The sequence below is a fragment of the Camelus dromedarius genome, chromosome 35 (genome assembly GCF_036321535.1).
Source record: "Camelus dromedarius isolate mCamDro1 chromosome 35, mCamDro1.pat, whole genome shotgun sequence".
NCBI classification, from domain to species: Eukaryota; Metazoa; Chordata; class Mammalia; order Artiodactyla; family Camelidae; genus Camelus; species Camelus dromedarius.
Window position 1 is genome coordinate 161181 of NC_087470.1, and position 17229 is coordinate 178409.

The window sequence follows — 17229 nt, forward strand, 5'->3', positions numbered from 1 at the left end:
CATATACACACTCATTGTCACATTTTTTCTCTGTGAGCTACCGTAACATTTTTTGTATATTTCCCTGTGCTATACAGTATAATCTTGTTTTTATCTAGTCTACAATTTTGAAATCCCAGTCTATCCCTTCCCACCTTCCGCCCCCCTGGCAACCACAAGTCTGTATTCTCTATGAGTCTATTTCTGTCCTGTATTTAAGATTTGTTTTTGTTTGTTTTTGTTTTTGTTTTTCAGATTCCACATATGAGCGATCACATATGGTACTTTTCTTTCTCTTTCTGGCTTACTTCACTTAGAATGACATTCTCCAGAAGCATCCATGTTGCTGCAAATGGCATTATGTTGTCGATTTTTATGGCTGAGTAGTACTCCATTGGATAAATATACCACTTCTTTATCCAGTCACCTGTTGATGGACATTTAGGCTGTTTCCATGTTTTGGCTATTGTAAATAGTGCTGCTATGAACATTGGGGTGCAGGTGTCATCCTGAAGTAGGGTTCCTTCTGGATACAAGCCCAGGAGTGGGATTCCTGGGTCATACGGTAACTCTATTCCTAGTCTTTTGAGGAATCTCCACACTGTTTTCCACAATGGCTGTGCCAAACTGCATTCCCACCAGCAGTGTAGGAGGGTTCCCCTTTCTCCACAGCCTCTCCAGCATTTGTCATTTGTGATTTTTGAATGATGGCCATTCTGACTGGTGTGAGGTGATACCTCATTGTAGTTTTGATTTGCATTTCTCTGATAATTAGTGATATTGAGCATTTTTTCATGTGCCTTTTGATCATTTGTATGTCTTCCTTGGAAAATTGCTTGTTTAGGTCTTCTGCCCATTTTTGGATTGGGTTGTTTATTTTTTTCTTATTGAGTCGTATGAGCTGCTTATGTATTCTGGAGATCAAGCCTTTGTCGGTTTCACTTGCAAAAATTTTCTCCCATTCCGTAGGTTTTCTTCTTGTTTTATTTCTGGTTTCCTTTGCTGTGCAGAAGCTTGTAAGTTTCATTAGATCTCATTTGTTTATTCTTGCTTTTATTTCTTCTAGGAGAAAATTTTTTAAATGTATGTCAGATAATGTTTTGCCTATGTTTTCCTCTAGGAGGTTTATTGTATCTTGTCTTATGTTTAAGTCTTTAATCCATTTTGAGTTGATTTTTGTATATGGTGTAAGGGAGTGTTCTAGCTTCATTGTTTTACATGCTGCTGTCCAGTTTTCCCAACACCATTTGCTGAAGAGATTATCTTTATTCCATTGTATATTCTTGCCTCCTTCGTCGAAGATTAGTTGACCAAAAGTTTGTGGGTTCATTTCTGGGCTCTCTATTCTGTTCCATTGGTCTATATGTCTGTTTTGGTACCAATACCATGCTGTCTTGATGACTGTAGCTCTATAGTATTGTCTGAAGTCTGGGAGAGTTATTCCTCCAGCCTCTTTCTTTCTCTTCAGTAATGCTTTGGCAATTCTAGGTCTTTGATGGTTCCATATGAAATTTATTATGATTTTTTCTAGTTCTGTGAAATATGTCCTGGGTAATTGGATAGGGATTGCATTAAATCTGTAGATTGCCTTGGGCAGTGTGACCATTTTAACAATATTGATTCTTCCACTTCAAGAGCATGGAATGTCTTTCCATTTTTTAAGTCTTCTTTAATTTCCTTCATCAATGGTTTATAGTTTTCTGTGTATAATACTTTCACCTCCTTGGTTAGATTTATTCCCAGATATTTTATTACTTTGGGTGCTATTTTAAAGGGGATTGTTTCTTTACTTTCTTCTTCTGTTGATTTATCATTAGTGTAAAGAAATGCAACTGATTTTTGAACGTTAATTTTGTAACCTGCTACCTTGCTGAATTCTTCAATCAGCTCTAGTAGCTTTTGTGTGGACCTTTTAGGGTTTTCTATATATAGTAACATGTCATCAGCATATAATGACACTTTTACCTCTTCTTTTCCAATTTGGATCCCTTTTATTTCTTTCTCTTGCCTGACTGCTGTGGCTAGGACTTCCAGGACTATGTTGAATAGGAGTGGTGATAGTGGGCATCCTTGTCTTGTCCCAGATTTTAGTGGGAAGCTTTTGAGTTTTTCACCATTGAGTACTATGCTGGCTGTAGGTCTGTCATATATAGCTTTTATTATGTTGAGATATGTTCCCTCTATACCCACTTTGGCGAGAGTTTTTATCATAAATGGGTGTTGAATTTTATCAAATGCTTTTTCTGCATCGATTGAGATGATCATGTGGTTTTTGTCCTTTCTCTTGTTGATGTGATGTATTACACTGATTGATTTGCGTATGGATGAACACAAGTTCATCCCAGACTTGTGTCCCTGGGATGAATCCCACTTGGTCATGATGTATAATCTTTTTTATGTGTTGTTGGATTCTATTTGCTAAAATTTTGGTGAGGATTTTGGCGTCTATGTTCATCAGTGATATTGGCCTATAATTCTCTTTTTTTGTAGTGTCTTTGCCTGGTTTTGGTATCAGGGTGAAGGTGGCTTCATAGAATGAGTTTGGGAGTATTCCCTCCTTTTCAATCGTCTGGAAGAGTTTGAGAAGGACTGGTATGAGTTCTTCTTTGTATGTTTGGTAGAATTCCCCGGTGAAGCCGTCCGGTCCTGGACTTTTATTTGTAGGGAGGTTTTTAATTGCTATTTCTATTTCCTTTCTAGTGATCGGATTGTTCAAGTGTTCAGATTCTTCTTGATTCAGTTTTGGTGGGCAGTATGTTTCCAGAAACTTGTCCATCTCCTCTAGGTTATCCAGTTTGGTTCCATATAGTTTTTCATAATATTCTCGTATGATATTCTGTATTTCTGTTTGTTGTAATTTCTCCATTTTCCTTTCTTATTTTGCTAATTTGTGCTCTCTCTTTTTTCTTCTTTGTGAGTTTGGCCAGAGGTTTGTCGATTTTATTTACTTGTTCAAAAAACCAGCTTTTGGTTTGGTTGATTTTTTCTATGGTCTTGTTAATCTCTATTGTATTTAATTCCTCTCTGATCTTTATTATTTCCTTCCTTCTGCTGCTTTTTGGGGCTTTTTGTTCTTCTTTTTCTAATTCATTCAGGTGGTGGGTTAAATTGTTTATTTGAGATTGTTCTTCTTTTTTGAGGAAGGCCTGTATCGCTGTAAACTTCCCTCTTAGCACTGCCTTTGCTGTGTCCCATAGGTTTTGAGTGGTTGTGCTTTCATTGTCATTTGTTTCAAGGTATTTTTTAATTTCAGCTTTGATTTTGTCATTGACCCATTGTTTTTTCAATAACATTTTCTTTAATCTCCATGGTTTCCTTTTTTTCTCCTTTGTTTCTCTGTTGTTGATTTCCATTTTTATAGCACTGTGGTCAGTAAAGATGCTTGAGATAATTTCTATCTTCTTAAAATTGTTGAGGTTTCTTTTGTGCCCAAGTACGTGATCAATCCTGGAAAATGTTCCATGTGCTCTTGAAAAGAATGTATATCCTATTTTGGGGGGGTGTAATGCTCTGAAAATATCCACTAAATCTAGTTTTTCTATTGTATTATTTAATTTCTCTGTTCCCTTGTTTATTTTAGGTCTGGAAGATCTGTCTAGTGATGTTAATGCAGTCTTAAAATCTCCAACTATGATTGTATTCCCATCAATATCCCCCTTTATCTCTGTTAGTAATTCTTGTGTGTACTTAGGTGCTCCTTTATTGGGTGCATATATATTAATGAGTGCAATATCCTCATCTTGTATCACTCCTTTAATCATTATAAAATGTCCTTCTTTATCTTTCTTTATGGCCTTTGTTTTAAAGTCTATTTTGTCTGAAATCAGTACTGCAACACCTGCTTTTTTGGCTTTTCCATTTGCATGGAATATCCTTTTCCATTCTTTCACTCTCAATCTATATGTGTCCTTCTCCCTAAAGTGGGTCTCTTGTATGCAGCATATTGCAGGTTCTTGCTTTATTATCCAGTCTGTCACTCTATGTCTTTTGACTGGAGCATTTAGTCCATTAACATTTACAGTAATTAATGATAGATGTGTGTTTATTGCCATTTTGAACTTATCTTTGCATTTGAATTGGTGTATCCTGTTTGTTCCTTTCTTCTTCCTTTAGTTCTTTGGTAATTTTCCTTTGTATTATCATGGATTTTATTTAATTTTTCTGACTCCCTTGTAAGTTTCTGGCTTGTGGTTACCCTCTTTCATAAATTTATTAGCCCATTACTGTAAGTGTTTTTATTAAACTGATAGTAACATGATCTTAAACCCATCCTACCGTTAAAAAAATTTTAAAAAGAAAAAAATATATTCTATATTTCCCTGCCTCCCTCTCTCACTCTCAGTGATTTTTATGTCTTCTTTCATAATTTCATATTTATTTTATTTGTAATTCATGAGTTATCACCTTTCCAGTTGTGAGTTTCTCATTTCTATAGCATCCTGCTGCTTTTCTATTTAGAATAGACCTTTCTATATTTCTTTTATCATGGGTTTAGTGTTGCTAAACTCCTGCAGCTTTTTCTTGTCTGTGAAATTCTTTATTTCTCCTTCTATCCTAAAGGGTAGCCTTGCTGGATAAAGTATCATAGGCTGCATCTTTTTTCATTCAGGACTTTGAATATATCTTGCCACTCCCTTCTGGCCTGTAGTGTTTGTGTAGAGAAATCAGCTGAGAGCCTTATGAGGTTCCCTTGTAACTCACTCTTTGTTTTTCTCTTGCTGCCTTTAGAATCATTTCTTTATCCTTGACTCTGGCCATCTTGATTATGATATGTCTTGGTCTGGGTCTATTTGGGTTCTTCCTGTTTGGGACTCTCTGAGCTTCCTGTACTTGGATACCTTATTCCTTCTTTAAGTTTGGAAGTTTTCAGTCATGATTTCTTCAAACCTTTTCAATCCCCTTTGATCTTTCTTCCCCTTCTGAGACCCCTATTATGCGAAGATTGAGACACTTTATGTTATCCCATAGGTCCCTTATGCTATTTTCATTATTTTTTGTTTATCTTGTAGCTCTTCTGAATCGGTGCTTTCTATTGTCCTGTCTTCTAGGTCACTAATTTGTTCCTCTGCATTATCTAGTCGGCTTTGCACAGCTATTAGATCATTCCTCATCTCTGTCAATGAGTTTACCCATTCTACTTGGTTCTTCTTTATAGCTTCAATTTCATTTTTGACATATTTTATATCTCTAAACACTATCTCTTTTAATTCCTTCAGCACTTTGATCACTCCTATTTTGAAATCTTGATCTAGTAGGCTATCGATATCTATTTCATTGATCTTTCAGGGGATTTCTCTTGTTCTTTTAATTGGAAAAGGTTTCTCTGCTTCTTCGTCTTGCTCATACCTCTCTGGCACTGTGGTTCATGGAGTATCAGTTTTCTATTTTGGTCCTTAAGGAGTTTATCTATCTAATGCCTATTTAGGAATAAGACTTAGGAAAAAAAGAAAAAAATAAGAGAGAGAGAGAAAGAATTTTAAAAGAAGAGAGAAAGAAGGTTTGAAAACAGTGTATAATGAATAATAGAAGGGCGAGTTGAAGCAGAATATCAATCAGGTTGAGACATCCTTTTAAGACATTTTAAAAAAGGGGAAAAGATGAAAAGATGTATTTGAAACCTGTGTCTAATCAATAACAGGACATCAAAACCCAAGAGAAATAGAAATGAATTAAGAAGTAAAAATTAAGAGGGTAATAGAAAATAGAACAGGTGAAAACAGATTTAAAAAAGGGGGGTTGTTGGTGTTCTCCTGGAGTCTGTGTGCTTTTAATGTGAAGTTTTTCTGTCTTTGTCCTGTTTTGGAAGCTCAGCTTGCTGTTTCCAGAGGTCCTCCATTGGCAGCCTCTTCTGTGCTGCTCTCAGTACCTGTTCTCAAGCAGGTCGCCCCTCCTCCCAACACTGGGTCAGGTGCAGCTCTCCTTTGCTGTGGGTGGGTGTGTCACTGCCCCTCCGGATGCCGCAGTCAGATGTTGCAGACTGGCCAGGTAGGAGGGCGGGTCGCGCCTCCTGCCAGCACCATGGTAAGGGGCTGCATTCCTGCCCAGAAGGCAGGGGTCTGCCCTCCCTCTCCCGGTGCCGGTAGCTCCACTGCTCTGTGCGGCTGCATGCTCCACCCTAGTCGGCGCTCCGCAGGTGGGCTCGAGGAAGACCGAAGGACAGCCTTGTCCCTGCTCCAGGCCAAAACTCAGCTTGTTTGTCTTTGTGGAGCAAGTTCTCTGAGTAACCAGGATGGAAGAATCCTATCTGCCTCAGGCTCTAGACAAGTCTCAGTCTGGCCTTTGAGGCTGCTAAGCCCTTTGGTGGGGATACAGGTTTCGCCCCCGCCCCCACCTGGACGCTAAGCGCTGGAGGATATGGTGGCTGTGCCTGAGCCCCATCTCTCTTCCCCAAAAAACTGTCCATAAGTTTTCAGAGATGGGGGTATGTACCCTTCCCCACAGGGCACATCAACCATGTTGTTTTATGGAGGGCCCAGGTTGTTCTGCCCTGTACACCCACAGCCACGGTGTGCAGCCACTTGCAGTCCCCCGGGGCTGCCTCAGTGCATCCGCCTCCATCCTCTGCCCAGCTTGGGCAGCCTGGTCCTGCCTGCTGCTGTTAGCCCGCGTCTCAGGCTGGGTGTCGGGGGGACCCCCTGTTCCTGTTTAACTTAGTTCTGTCAGTCAAGGGCTCCTCTGTACAGATCTGAGCCTTGGAGGCTCCCCCTCCATCCTGCTGGCCTCTCAGTTGGAGAGGGAGACCCAGCGAATGAGCGCCAGTCCTCCTTTGTCTCTCTCTTCCCGCGGGACCTGTCCCGCTCTGCTTTGCCTTTTGTTCTTTCTTTTTTCCTTTTCTCCTACCAGATTTTTGTCATCTTTATCTTTTGAAGAGGGCGATGTTCTGTCAGAGTTCTGCAGGTGCTCTGGTTGGCTGAGTGGGTTTGTGGATGTGAGTCTTGGTGCATTTGTGGGAGAGGGTGAGCTACAAGCGTCCTTCTACTCAGCCATCTTCTCTCTTCTATCTAGAAATATTTCTTAATCTCTTACATCCATCACTTTCAGCTAGATTAAAAAAAAGTTCAGACAGACATGTGGGATCAAAAACCCAGATTTACTAGAATTATTTTCCTTATTTGCTCTAGCACGTGTTAACACATTGAAAATAAGTGTGCTCTGAAGTAGACTATTATGGATTCAGTTATGAAAATTGTTCAGTATATATGTACAAATGCTACGAATCATCACCAGTTTATGGAGCTGTTAAAAGAAATAGATGATGATGAATTTAATGACTATGTATTCCTTACCAATGTTCACTGGAAGTCATGGAAGAATTTAACAAAGGTTTACTGTACTGTTAAATCTAATTCAAGATTTTCTTGAAATAAAAGGTGCACTTGCCAATATTCAACAGAGAGAAAACATCATAGTGTGATTTACACTTCTCACCTATATCACAACACACACAACTGAGCTCACTTTAAAAATCCAAGGTGACAGGAAAACCTTGTTTTTGACCTAGCTAGACAGGTACTAGAACTTTTATTAAAATTTAAACTATTCATAATATAATCAATAATGATTTTTACACACTTTAACATGGTCAAATACACATAAGATTTTACTGACAGAGCAGAATCTACAAAAAAAATGAAGAATGCTTTGTGATACGGATAAATTTAGAGGTGATTTTGTTTATATAATAGCCCTCAATAATACTGAGTTGTTACAAGAGTTAGTGGATTTACTCAACTTAGATACAGTTTTGAAACTAATATGCTCTTGCTTCAGAGTCAAATCAATTATTCTAATAAGATGAGTCAGTCTTGTCAACACAGATGCAAATCCAAAAAAAAAAAAAATGGGGTTTTCTGGTATTTACTCATTAATTGGAAAAATTTTAATAGTGTTTGTAATCTACGTTTTTAACTGCAATTTTAATGACTGTAAATATAGATCAAGCATTTCAAATGAAAAGTTAGCATCTGAATGGAGACACACCGCATGTATAAAATACACACTGGATTTTGAAGGCCTCATAAAAAAAGATGCAAACTATCTAATATTTCTATATAAATTACCATGTTGACATGATAATACTTTGGACAACTGGGCTAAATAAAATATACAATTAATATTAATTAACCTATTTATCTTTGCTTTTTTAATGTGGCTACTTGAAAATTATAAATTACATATGGGATAAATTATTTCTGTTGGACACCACTGCTAGTCTAAAAAATATCTAAGACACTACCTGCCGAATATCATAAAGAGGTAACAAATATAACAACTTAATTATAAGAAATCAACTTTAACTGGACTTATTTTCACTGGCTTAACACATTTAAGTTTTTGCAATTATCCCTATTTGTCAAGAGTCAATTTTAGGTCTTCTTACATTCACTATGAAGGACATTTACTGCTAAGATTATAAACTGCATACTGCCTGAATCTACTGTGCTCTGTGTTAGCTGTGATAATGAAAGGAAAGAACCTGCTTCTATGGGTCAAAACTTCCAGGAGCACCAGGCACGTGGTAGAGGGTGGATACATGTGAGCTTCCTTCCATGGAGGGCCCAAGAGCTGCTTCACAGCACTCTCTCCTCTAGCTGCCCCCATCCTCCTGTTTTGATTTCTTCTTCCTCCCTGACCCAGAGGTGAAAAGAAAATAAGTAACAAAAGTAGGAATTAAATAAGAATTTAAATGCTGTCTGTTTGCCTTAGTCTTTAGCTGAGACATTGACTCAACAAGCTCTAAAAGGTCTCTTCCTGGTTTACCATTGTGTTGAAGCTACTAAATCAGAATTATGCTTTCCTCCAACACCTGAAAACAAATGTAGCCACTCTTCTTAGTTTGCCCTTCAGAAAGGTCACACCAGAACAAGACATACAAAAAATTAATGCAACTTGGATGTTGTGTTTCAAAAGCTTCTAGATTTGTCCTCTGAAACATGGAATGCTTTTTCCCATTTTGAAAGAAATATTGTTATATGTTGTAAAGTGAAAATACACCTGGTTCCCAAAATGTAACTGAAATAATATAAAAAGCGCCACCCTTTTTCTTCTTTCCACTGAGAAACTGGAGCAGACATCCAGGTTTTGGTGCCCCTTCATATAAACAGGACTTCAGAAGTCTATCAAACAAAAGTCAGGAACTACCTATATTATGCGACCAATGTTTTGGCTATTAAATTAACACCTAGGCAAGTTTTAATTTAGTGATTTTAGGTGATCCTTCTGGAAAAGATGAGCTCTGCTTCTAACAGACCACTTGTCAGGTAAGGAAAATATTTTCTTCTATATTTAGTAAGAAGAGAGAACTGTGTAAGAAAATATAGGCAAACTGAACACTAAAGACAAAAAAAAAAAAAAAACCAACCTAGAAATCGTATTAGGCAACATATTAGAGACATTAGACGAGGAAACCAGATATAAAAAAGCAGGAGGAGGACCGGAAACTTCCTCTACGCCCAACACCTTGAGACAAACTACACCATCATCTTAGCTACGTACAACTAAGCCTCAAACCAAATTTCTTGAGTCAAATATGATCCTAAAGTAATTTTACATTACTTTAAACCAAAGGTTAACAAACTCATTAAATGTAGAGTATTACATACTGTTAAGGGCAGAAGATGCACAATTAATTTGACTACCTTGTGCTGAAAGTGTATCTACCAGGTAGCAGGTAAATTTTCATAGGAAACACAAGTTATTTACACTATTATATAATTAGGTTAAAAATTGATAAAAACCACAGCTTAAGTTATTTTAAATTCTGCTTACCCTAATAAACAGCAAAACTGTCCAATTTTTTTTTATTACATTGATTCTTTATGTGTACATCTGTAATTCTGATTTTTTCTAATTTCTAGCATCTAATCATACCTAATCCTTTCTATGTTTCTTTATATAATCTCCCCTAAACTCATCTTTTTTCTCCTCAATCTCAACTAATATTCTGTTCTATACCTTAGTTACTTCCTTTGGGGTGATATCCCCCACCCCCCAAATACAGTGACTTTCAAATCCACAGATACCTGTATCTGAATTAAGCTACAGTGCTTGATGGTCTGCGCAATGTCAACCTCACCTCAATTTTCTTCTCTCTCACCTTTCCCCTCAAATCTTCCCTTTCCCTTCAGCATTACCTGCTTTACGTTTAGATTTACGCTTTCGTCCCATACACCACCAACTCCCTTACCCTCCTCAGTATTTGCCAAGTAGCACCACTTAGTTGTTTTAATAGTAAAAATTATTCCCTACGTGGTCACCCCTATCTGTACCCTTTTCCCCGTTCTCCAAAAATTAAAACATGCAGCACGGCTCAATCACTTGCTTGTCCTACAATTTAATGTAGATTTACTTCCTTTTAAAAATTCTAATTTTAGAAGCACTTGTTTCCTTCCTATTTTTGCCCTGCACCTCATGCCCCCTCTAATTGTAAAAGACAAAACACCAATGGCTCCTAATCAAATTATTGTCAGTGGCTCCTAATTAAGTTAAAAAATAAGCCACAAAACTGAGCATCCACCACACCCAATATGTTTGTACTAATTGTAATATATATGCAAGTAAATCTAAAATAATACACGTATAGTTAAAAAAGAAACATTTTAGAAGAACCTAGAGATGAAATAAACTTTTTAAAAATTTCTTGCTATTCATGGTATCTTCAGAGCATTATTAAACTAATATCTCAAAGTACAATCTACACATAGGGTGATATTTAACACTAATGATAGTGGATGTAATTTCCTACTTCATATGATCTCTTGAAATTTTTGCCCCATTTATCAGATCTGACTAGTATGTGTTTTTATCAGAGAGCCAATATCTTTACTTTGCAGTACACGTCTGATGATCTCAGAATAACGTACATCAGCTTGCCTCTTCCTTGTTCACCAGTATTTGCGTTACTACTGTTACTGTTAGGTTGGAGGATTTTTTCCTGTGCAAATCTTTAAAAATATGTATCCATTTGATGAGGGTTGATTTGGTAATATCAAGTAAATCCACATAGCTAGGCAGACAGAAACCATAACACACTGGCCAAGGCCAGACGTCAGCAAGGGTGAGGACAACACGTGAAGCTCCGAGGCAGGACCCTCCGCGTTTGGTTCACGCCACTTAACCGTCTCTCCTACCGACCACTGGCAGTAGGAAGACTAAATATTTGCAAAGCATTTTTTTTTTTCTCTTCAGATAAAAGGTTTTAATAGAAGTTCTGATATTTTCTTCCCATAGCCCAAGTACATTATTTTAGAGACCACTGCTCTAAAAACCAGTCCCCTAACACATAGCAGGGTCTCAATGAATATTTACTGAATAAAAATAACTCACACTATTCTGATTTTCTTAAGATGTTGCTCACATTATGTTCGAGGACCTTGTCTCAAATACAGGTTTTGAAGGTAAAAATCTGGGGGAAGAGAAAGGTACTGCTTATAATGCCAAGTTTTCTTCATAAAGGATCTATATCTTTGCTTTGTCTCTTTAAAACATTTATTTCTAGATACAGTTTATAGTTCTTGTCATTATATGAACACTTTTTTGTTTGGTCATTTCTGCTTTTAACTAATGACTGATAATGAGAGAAAACTATTAGTTTTTGTATATTTATCATTCACTGTTTCAAAATTTCTTAGTAATTCTACTTGTACTGAAGTCCTCGTGTTTTCTGGGTATTCTATTATGTAATTTGAAAGCAAAAATAATTTTTCTTTCTTTCCAATATTTATAGCAATTAGTTATTTATTCTTTGTCTTATTTCAATAGTTAGAACTGCCAAAGCAATGTTTAAAAATAGTGACAGTGATGTAAATGATGACAGAAACATTTGTCTTGTTTCAGATGTTAATAGAAAGGGCTTTAATATTTCACCAATTAGTACATGACAGCTGCTTTCTTTTTGGGGGGTACTATCATATTTTTATAGTTTCCTTTTATTTCAATGTTATCAGTTTCTTAAAAGTCAGAAATGGTTTATTTATAAATGTACTTATGCTTCTAATGGTACAATAATCTGAGTTTTCCTCTGAAAATGAATATATAAATAAAGATGAATATGCACACTTAAGAAATTAAATCAGTAATTATATAATTTGTGTTTTTGACACATCTCACTGGATTAGATTTGCTTTAAGTTAAACTTACAACTATTTTAATTAGCAAAATTGACTTCTTTCTGGAGTTTCTATCAGATTTTTGTCTTAAGGTTTTGAAAGTTTTGTAATAGTAATATACTTAATGTTAAATTTTAAGTTTGAGGCCACGCTCTCTCATATAGTAGCTCCCAACCATGTGGCAATTTAAACATAATAATTAAAATAAAATAAAATAAAATAAAATAAAATAAACACTCAATTCCTCAGTCCCACTAGCCACTCTCTTTTACAGTAAGGTGACTCAGGTATACGTATTTATATAAACACTCTTTTCCCAGATTCTTTTCTGTTAGAGGTTATTACAAGAAACTCAATCTAGTTTCCTGTGCTATACAGTAAATCCTTGTTGTGTATCTATTTTATATACAGTAGTGTGTATCTGTTAACCCCCTACTCCTAATTTATGCTTCCCTTTCCCCCTTTGGTAACCTGTAAGTTTGTTTTCTATATCTGTGAGTCTCTTTCTATTTTGTAAATAAGTTCATTTGAATTATTTTTTTAGATTACACATATAAATGATACCATATAATATTTGCTTTTCTCTGACTTAACTCACTTAGTATGATAATCTTTAGGTTCATCTATGTTGCTTCAAATGGCAATGTTTCATTCTTTTTATGGCTGAGTAGTATTCCACTGTACCTACATCTACACTACATCTTCTTTATCATCTGCCAGTAAGACACTTAGGTTGCATCTATGTCTTGGCTGTTGTAAATGCCCACTAGTGACTTTTAATTGCTCATCTGCTACCAAATTGTACGGTACAGATGTCATGCCCAAAACAGAACTCTCTGTTTTAAAATTCTGAAGCTTTTTCTGTGCCTATTTTTAGTGCTACTGAAGCTACCCGAGTCGTAAGGCTCCATATCAGATTCTTGAAGAACTAAGAAAATATTCTCAGACCAAACCATTTTTTACTTACTTGAAACAAGAAGCAATCAATGCAAATTAACCTGATATTTTAAGCAACAGGAAAGAAACAAGTCCTTTAATGTGCTGGCTACAAAGTAATCTTTATACAGTAAGTCACGTGTAATACTAGTATCCAAAAAAAACCTTTATGTAAAAAGTAACCCTCAAGAAATGGCAAGGGAAAATAAATCATTATGTTTTAAATTCTTTTTCATTCCCCTGTTTAATGATAATATCATCATAATAAGATATCTAGAGGAAACTTTGACCTCTAGTTTTATTATAAATGATAAGATACAGATACAGAAAAAAAGAAAACAGGCTGATGTTCTAATGACTTCATCTATTTCAAACCAAGAAAAGTTAAAATCTAAAGAACTCTTTTAGAAAATGAGCTTACTTTTAAATTCTCTTTTATTCAATTCTAATGTATTGCCATCAAATAAGCCAATTCTGGAAAATGAGAATATCTGCAGAGAAAATCCATTTCCTTTGTTAAAAGCAGACAAGCACCAGCTTATTAAGGAAGAGACTTTTGTTTGCAGACCATGTATTAAAAGGTTTCTTTTTACTAAAATTCCAAAATACTTTTTTTAAATTTTAAAAATTCTTCCTGTTATCTAATCTTTATAACATTGAAATTTTGTGTCCAAAAGTTTACAAGGCTAGTCAACAAAAGATCTTCTGGTTTGTAATCACAACTCCCTCTGAATATGATTCAGTATCAATTTAAGCCCACAAATAAAAGTTTTATTTTTATTAATTTTAATTAAAACTGCCATTCATTATAGGTGTTTAAAATCTGAACTAGAAGTCCATTTTCTAGACAAATCAATTGACTCACATTTCATAATTCCCTGTTTGAAGGAGTGCTTTAAATCATTACCCTGCCAATGAGGAAAAATTCTGGTAATTTAGTTTTAATATCCCTTTCATACCTTTGAATGCTCAGAAATTCAGCTATTATAAGTTGACAACGCTATGTCAGGTGTCAAAAATTATTTGTTCAGTATTTTTTAAATATACTAAATCTAAATGTCTGTCTACATAAGAAATCAAAGTCCCTAATTTTTAATTTTTTTGATCCAGTACTGTAAACCACATACAATTCCATTTGTGTTGACCAGAGGAAGGGAGTTGAGATGGGAGGAAAGGAAATATCACTGAATACACAGTAAACTAAACACTTGCCCTTGTGTGAAAATCTTTGAGATTTTCATTTTTACTCAAACCTTCATTTGTCTCCCAAAGCAGTGGGTCTGTGTCAGATCAGAATTATTCCCTTTGGTGTTGTTTTCCCTCTTCTGAAATAGTGACCTATTTTATGCTGTCCTGCTTGGTTGATACATGCCACTCCTGGATGCCCTCCTTACATCAGAAGTGAAGCGAGCTGCTCTGTAAGGGTATCCCTCTTGGGAGGTAAATGGAATAGCTCACAAATGCTATGATTTTAGGTCTGCAGGAAAAACGTTCTGCAGCCCTTCAGTCCTCCAAGAGGATCAAGAGGGCACAGTAATATAAACTGGGTATAACCTTCCCCATTTTTGTAAGATAGTTAACAAAACTCAATCTTTCAAACATCTTCTCCCTGCTCTGCACCAGACACTGAGTACTGTGGTTGATACAAAGATGTGACATATGGCTCCTGCAGGCTCCAGGGACATTTACAAATAACTAACATGCAGCAGGAAATTACAAGTACCTCAAGAACTCTGAGTTTAGGGGAGATCACATCCAGCTACAATTGGAGCTGGAACGGGGGTGAGGGGTGGTGCAGTGTGGACAGCTCAGTGATAACTTCATAAAGGATCTGCACAGATACACAGGGCCTCTTGGAAAAGGGAAGATAAGGACAGAAAAACTGTCAGCCTCAGAGCATGTTTCAAATTCCTCAGAGCACAGAGCACTTGGAAAAGGTGCTTCAACATTAGCTATAGTCAAAATCTTTTGACTACAAGGATAATAATTAATAATCAAACAAGTTCAAACTAATATACCAGCATTTTACCTCTGAAGCAAACCATTCAGTCTAACTATAAGAAATTTATGCACAAGGAAAATTTACAAATTAAAGTGAAAATACTAAAGTATGCTGTAAAATCACACACACACAGACACACACCCCATGCAGGAGAAAGCCTTTTTTCTCTTCATCATAGTGAGGTGTGGGAAATGTGAATTTCAACTGCAGCCTCATTAGTCTACCACTCTCACAGGTTCCTTGTAGGCTGTCAGTATCATGCTAGAGGAACAAAAGTCCCTGGCATTTTGTTTAAAACCACAAATGGGATGGTTCTGGGACCAGCTGCAGCTCCCTGCATTTCAGAAGTTCTGGGTGTCCACACACTCACAGCTCTGTACAGCTTCACAGAAAAGACTGGCAACTGGCCCAGAAGCCCCTGACATTGTGTCTATTCCCCAAGATTCCAGATCTGCCATTTAATTCCAATTCGGCTGTGAAACAACTTGTACTTTAGCATGCTAAAACAAAATAAATTAAATATGAAATAAATTAAATTCCATTTCTAGTTAAATAAAGGTATTCCTCTAAAATGCAATATACAAAGACATTAAAGTAGATAATCCTTATCTTCAAAGAGAACTATGAATAGAATTCCACTCCATTAAGAAAACTCTAAGGTAATTCTTTAAATTTCCCCAAAGAGTTGCTATTTCCTCATAATCTCACCAATAGCAAGAAAACCCACTGCACACAGAGATTTAGCTGTATTTACAAACTTCCCCAATAAGCATTTTATGCACATTGCTAACTGAAAACCAAGAAGACTGAATGCTTTCAACATCTGGTATGAGCAGGATGCCATGACCTACACTGATGACTGTGAGACAGACACTTCAAGAACGATCTTAATTTCTGCTGTCTAAGGAGAAATACTTACAACCTTACAGAAACACACAGTTCTGTCAATTAGGTAGACAGGGAAAGGGGGGGAAACAAATGAAAACACTTTAATAGCCTGGCTAACACTTAACTTTTATAGGAAGGAGTGTTTTATGAGAACAAATAACAATAAACTGAGCACTGGACCTTGTGTGAAAATCTTGAGGAGACTTTCACTTTTACTGACATTGCCATCTGCCTCTAGCTTCTCTCTCATCCAGGTCTGGACACCTTCTGCACAAAGGATCACCAAAATGGTAGTGATCTGGATGGCTAGCCCTCACGATGATTTACTCAATCATTACAACAATGTTAAACGTATAAAAATATCAACTTGGGAAACCACCAACCTTTCTTTCCTTCTTTTTGATGGACAGCTTTCTACAATAATGAACTAAGGATGATACAGAAAGTATCAGCACACAACTTCAGTAGAAAGTATGAGTCAAAAGTGGGGTTTGGACTTTAAATCCCCATCCCTGCCCAGTATTACCTGCGGCCTTTGTGTGACATTCAAGGGCTGTGTGGCAGCAGCAACAACAACAACAAATCCAAAGAGATCCTTTAAATAGCTTGTTTTTTTTTTCTCCTTTCAGTATCAAAAACTTTTTGAATTCAGTAAAGTGATTAAAACAAGTAAAGAATTGTTCATAATTTACTACACAAGGGAAGAAATTTGCTTCACACTAGAGTTAAAACTGTAAAACACACTGAATTTTTGAGCAGACCAAATGGACATGGGTTGTTAAACATCACTTGTAATCTAAATAACCTAGTTCTACGTAGTCACAAAAACAGATACTAACTTTACTGTCATTTATATGAAACAGATAGGTAGACTTTATTACAAGGAGAGAACAGGGCCCCTGATAGCTTTTTAAAAGATGTGATACTTTAAACAAAAATTAGTCTGAAAAGCTACACACAAAATTCTTGATATGTGTCTACTGAGGAGGAGAGGAGACCGGAACTGTGTTGGGAGAGGGGAGACTGTCAAAATAATTTTTAAACAAAGAAGTTATAATTCTAAGATTATATAACAAAATGTTAACTGGACAATAGGAAAATGGTTTTTTATCTGAGGTGGGGCATGAGTTTTTAATCCTTTAATTCTTCAATTGAAAACAAAACAAGAAAAAGAAAAGGACTTACAATGAGCAACAACAAATAATAGTAACCTTTCATCTCCCTGGAGCCTACGGGGGTGGGAAAGAAGAGGCAGCTGAGAGGCTGAAAGGGCAAAGCAATGTGAAATCGGAATGAATAAGGACAGGCGGTCCTGGT

The 17229-nt window shown here is 36.4% G+C and overlaps 1 protein-coding gene across 1 annotated transcript in view; it reads right to left on the reverse strand.

The window, feature by feature from the left end:
- Positions 1–17229, reverse strand: part of LOC105085558 (transport and Golgi organization protein 1 homolog) — a 111336-nt gene that overhangs the window by 56610 nt on the left and 37497 nt on the right. The window lies entirely within an intron of this gene.